Here is a 6023-nt window from a genome sequence, read left to right on the forward strand (position 1 = left end):
TTATTTGGGTGAAACTCCTTCCCACTCCCATAAACACAGCTTTCAGCTTCTCTCAGTCCACTTTTAAATGAGGAACCACACTAGAAAGATGGGATTCACCCTGAAATCACTCAAACAAATGTTACACTCTTACTATCTTTAGAACCACAACAGGGGTTTTACAGTGACCCTGTTAAAGAAACGTTTTCAGTACACCATTAAACCTTACAGTAAATGTTTGTTTTTTTTAGGGGTTTTCCCCTTTAATGACAGGACAGTGGAGAGTCAGGACAGTGTGGGGAGCAGAGAGAGGGGAAGGATCGTCAAGGGCCTCAAGTCAGGAATCGAACTCAGGTCGCCGCAAGCACCTGGGTGCTATATGTTGACACCAACCACTAGGCTATTGGCGCCAATGTAAATGTTTTTTAATTGTCCTTCGGTTTAGTTCCTTTATTTAGCCTGAGGTCGCCACAGTGGAATGAACCGCTAACTATTCTAGCATATGTTTTACACAGCAGATGCCCTTTCAGCCACAACCCAGTACTGGGAAACACCCATACACACTCATTCACACACACACTCATACACTACGGCCAATTTAGTTAATCAATTCCCCTATAGCACATGTGTTTGGACTGTGGAGGAAACCCATACCAACACGGGGAGAACATGCAAACTCCACACAGAAATGACAACTGAACCAGCGACCTTCTTGCTGTGAGGCCACAGCGAGCCACTGTGCTGCCTTTAAAATATATATATATATTCTTACAACATTTTGTTTCGTGGTTTATTTGCTCAAATGATAATAGTCTTGTAAATAAATGCTGAATATAAAATAAAGAATATTGTGAGTACGAATACTCTCATACAATAAATGTTGGGTTGTTGTTACTCAGTGTTGGGTCAAATATGGGCAAAACCAAAGTTAAACTAAATATATTCGAACATAAATTACATTTTTTAACATAAGGGTTGGTTTTGTTCATATCAGACCCAACGTTGAGTTACAACAACCCAGCATTTATCTTCTTTATTCTGAATCACTGATGATAATAAGAGTAATTTAAGCCACAAATAAACACTGCAATTATTGATAAATTGGTATTAAAATAATATTACCCCATTGTTTGCTCAGGGGTCAGCACTGTGGCCGCACAGCAAGAAGGTCGCTGGTTCGGGTCCCAGATGTGTCAGTTGGCATTTCTGTGTGGAGTTTGCATGTTGCATGTAAAACATATGCTGGAGTAATTGGCGGTTCATTCCGCTGTGGCGACCCCTGATGAATAAAGGACTAAGAAATAAATCTCAACGATACCACAATGACAACTGTTCCTCATTCATTCATTTATTCTGCAAATAATGCATCAGAAGTGATTGAATCAGTGTTTGTAAAGCATCAGCTCTGCCGGCTCTCGCTAGTTCATCTTTATACGCTCGGATCATTATTATTATTCATGGCTGGAGATTAATAACTACGTATCTCGTTCACTCTCCGCCGTTTGACAGTCAGATTTATGGTTTATCACGTATCTTTATGGCTGTTTATATGTGTTGTGCTGGAGCTGGTAGGACTGATAGAGCGTGAACTGCAGCCCGAGCTGTGTTTAATGCAGAAATATGAACATCACACTAAAGCAGATATGACTTTAACGCTAGCAAATCTCATTTACAGAAACGGCCACTGAAATATGACATGAGTGAGGATGTGAGGAATAATGTCAATAGTGCTGACAAATGTGTGCTCAGGAAACAGCACAGAAAATAAAATGCACTATACAGGGCTTGCTGCACTGGTGCGCACACTATTCTTTCAAAAGTGCACCAGAACAAATTAGATTCACCCAAATGTTTGACCACATCGCATTTAACACCGCAGTTTAAAACAAACTAGGGATGCTCACATTGCCCATTTAACCCAGTGGTCACCAAACCTTTTTAGCCTAAGATCTCTAACTTCTTGCTGAAACACGGAGAGCCGGAAGAGATGTGATGGTGGGGAACAAATGGGTAGGAGAAGAAAAAAAACAATAATAGGATAATAATATTTTTAAGCTTTTGATTTCTGTCGCGAAGATATTTTACACTCCCTCGCAAAAACCATTGTTCCACTTCCTGTTCACTCCATACATGTCAACCCTGCTGTTTTTGCTGGGATTCTCCCGTATTTTACCATTCTATACCGCTATCATCCTGTCATTAAGTATTTTCCCGTATTTCTCAAATAGTTTTAATCTTGAAAGCACATTGAAATGAATATAAAAATGTCTGCATTCACTTTCTTTCCATTAAAGCTGTGTGTCGATCATCGCCCTTTACATAGGCGGAGGGTGAACAAACTCCAGGGTAAGGCTAATATTTGCGCTGCCCTTTAATGCATTTCAAAAGATTTGCGACCGACAAAGAAGAGGTTTTAACAAAAGCACCCCCTATCAAATTATACTCAACAAGCACATTAAATAATTTTATTAAACTCTTCCACTGATCTACACTATACCGGTCAAACGTTTTGGGATCAGTTTATACATTTTTTTAAATGTTAATTTTATTTAATAATTGAATTAAAATTATTCAGTTCATCAAGGTGGCATTTATTAAATAAATATATTAAAAAATATATTGTTTAATACTTTTTTTAATATATTTATTACTTATACTGTATGTAGTTTCAAATGAAATGATTACTCCTTGTTGCTTTTATTACTATTACCAATAATAATAATATTAGAGTGATTTCTGAAGGATCATGTGACTGAAGACTGGAATAATGAAGCAAAAAATTCTTCTTTAAAATCACTGGAATAAATGATTAAATTAAATGATAAACTACTTTTAAACAGTTATTTTATAGTGCAATAACATCTCACAGTTTTACAATGTGTACTGTATTTGTGATTAAATAAATGCAACCTTAGTGAGCAGGAGAAGCTGATTTAATAAACATTTAAAAATCCTACTGACTATTATATATTAATGGTAGCCTTCTGTCTAACAAGAAAAAATGTGTTTTGGCATGGCAGTCAATATAAATAATAGCCACTGCCCTACTTTATGCAGCAAAGTCCTCCTTTTAGACCTGACATTATAAGCGTTCATGTTGTCTTTGTTGTTTAGTCCAAAGGTTTTGTCACTTTTGATATGCAGCTAGGTATTGCCTTAGTATTCACCAGTGCTCAACAGAAATGACTGTGATTGGCTGAGAACGTCATCAGTTCACCGCACTTCACTGATGTTTACCGAGTGCAAACACAGACGAGGGATCCGCTGATGAATCCACTGATCTTCACAGCTTTAAAACGCTCCAGTGTCCGTCTATCTGTGTTTGCACTTGGTGAAGTGCGGTGAACTGATGACCTTCACGGCCAATCACAGTCATTTCTGTTGAGCGCTGGTGAATACTATGGCTAATCAGCGGTGTTTATGAGCGCGCTCAGCGGCGCTTAAATGTTAGCAGGAAATTAACGTTTTTAAAACTTCAGTACCAGGACAACACTATTACAGACATCACGAGGGTGTGCTACAGAGGACTGCAGTGTTTTATCACTCACCGGGTTACATAGGCTGCAGCTGGGAAGCATCCCCACAGTGTTTACCTGCTGCCATGAACTGAAGCCTAGGAGGACACTCAAGTGTATTACTCTTAAAGAGAGTGTGACATTGTTTGATGCCTAATCTGCTGTTAATTGTTTAAATTAAACTAAACTGAGTGATATTAAAGTGATGTTTACTCCATTTCTGCATTTTGAAATGGCAGCAACAGCTGGAGGTGTGCAGTCCACAGCATGTTACCGCAATGTTTACGGTGCTGATCCTATACTTCCGGGTTTCTTCCCACCACATGGCGGCCGCTTGAGATAAATGAGTGAGTAAAAAGCAGCCCTTTCAAAAGTACTCGAGAGTAGTGAGCATTACGCTGTATAAAGCTGATGCATTTACATCTAATTTGAGGATGTGTGTAAACGTAACATTCTGTAGTGCATCTAGTTATTGTCTAGCAGACACACAACGTCATGAGACGTTGATATTAGGTTAGATTTAGGTTGTGATGTCAGGTGACCAAATATCAACGTCTAGACAGCGTCTAAGGGCGTTATTATAGATGTCCAATAATGACGTCAAATGACGTTGATATTTGGTTGATTTTAGGTTGTGTTGGAAAGTGACCGGGGTGTCACAGTGGCGCAGTGGGTAGCACGATTGCCTCACAGCAAGAAGGTCGCTTGTTCAAGCCTCGGCTGGGTCAGTTGGCGTTTCTGTGTGGAGTTTGCATGTTCTCCCCGTGTTGGCATGGGTTTGCTCTGTGTGCAGTCCAGACACATGCACTATAGGCTAGGCTAGGCTAAATTGTTTGTAGTGTATGAGTGTGTATGAGTGTTTTCCAGTACGAGGTTGCAGCTGGAAGGGCATCAAATACTGATATTTATTCATCAGGTATGGCATCCAAAATCCAACATCTGATAAACGCAGTGGTAACGTCCACACAATGTCAAGCTGTAACATCATTAGACGTTGATATTTGGTTGATTTTAGGTTGGATGTTGGACATTGACGTCGTCAGCCTGATGTTTCCCGATTTTCATTTCCAAACAAAATGCAACGTCCCCACGACGTTTGGGGTACAGCGTCAATCTGACGTCATGTTGACGTCTTGTGCCTGCTGGGTGTTTAAGGCCATTTTGGTCACCATACAGTAAACATCCGCCATCTTCATCAGTCTCTTCTAATGCAGAGTTTCCCAACCCTGTTCCTGAAGGCACGCCAACAGTACACATTTTCATCCTCTCCCTAATCAAACACACCTGAAACAACCTGAAAGTTAATGGGTCAGATGAGGGAGACATCCAAAACATGAACTGTTGGTGTGCCTCCAGGAACAGGGTTGGGAAACACTGATCTAAACAGTCTCTGGGTCAGTGTGTGTAAAAGTTTTGGACATCTTAGACACTTTTAATACTTCAGTTTGCTGTGTTTATAAATCGCACATGTCTTGAGGTAGCTCATTAGGATGTGATTTACCTTCTGTGTGTGATTTGATTGGACAGGAATCACAGGACTGTATGAGTGTGAATGCAAGAGTGTATGGGTGTTGTAGCTGGAAGGGCATCCGCTGTGTAAAACATATGCTGGAGAAGTTGGTGGTTCATTCCGCTGTGGAGACCCCTGATGAATAAGGCGACTAAGCCGAAAAGAAAATGAATGAATGATTTTCAATGATTGAAAAAATCTACAAATAATAACAGTAAGCTGAGTGAAGACGATCCTGAGCGACTGCCGGGTGAGTAAACTATCGCTGCTTGTTTGTGGATGCAGCAGTGCAGATAAAACAGTGTAAAAAGCGGAGACGTCTTCTAAAAATACGGCCGAGAGTTAATGACTGCATGTGTTCCAGACGCTGCTCTAATTTCTGGGACGTTTTTAGAGCACAGTGATCAGGATTCCTGTGGGAGACGCACGCACACGGGCGGCTAATGCTGTCTTTTGCTTCTATTATTGCACACAAATGAAAGCCATAGTTCTTAGTCAGAGCTGTTTTCTCTGTGCCGTGCTCCACAAACACAGACGGCAGGTGGAAAGGCCATCGCAGAGGTAGAGGAGAGGCATCTTACTCTGATGAAGGAGGAACAAGGACATATTGGAGGAGTGGTAGCTAGGGTGTTGCTAAGGTGTTCGGATGTGTGGCTAATGTGTTCTGAGTGGTTGCTAGGGTGTTGCTAAGGTGTTCTGATGTGTTGCTAATGTGTTCTGGGTGGTTGCTGGGGTGTTGCTAAGGTGTTCTGATGTGTTGCTAATGTGTTCTGGGTGGTTGCTGGGGTGTTGCTAAGGTGTGCTGATGTGTTGCTAATGTGTTCTGAGTGGTTGCTAGGGTGTCGCTACGGTGTTCTGATGGGTTGCTATGTTGTTGCTGTGGTGTTTTGAGTGGTTGCTAAGGTGTTCTGATGTTTTTAAAATGTTTTCTGAGTGGTTGCTATGGTGTGGCTAAGGTGTTCTGATGGGTTGCTACGTTGTTGTTACAGTGTTTTGAGTGGTTGCTAGGGTGTTTCCCA

This window comes from Danio aesculapii, chromosome 20 (assembly GCF_903798145.1).
Source record: "Danio aesculapii chromosome 20, fDanAes4.1, whole genome shotgun sequence".
NCBI classification, from domain to species: Eukaryota; Metazoa; Chordata; class Actinopteri; order Cypriniformes; family Danionidae; genus Danio; species Danio aesculapii.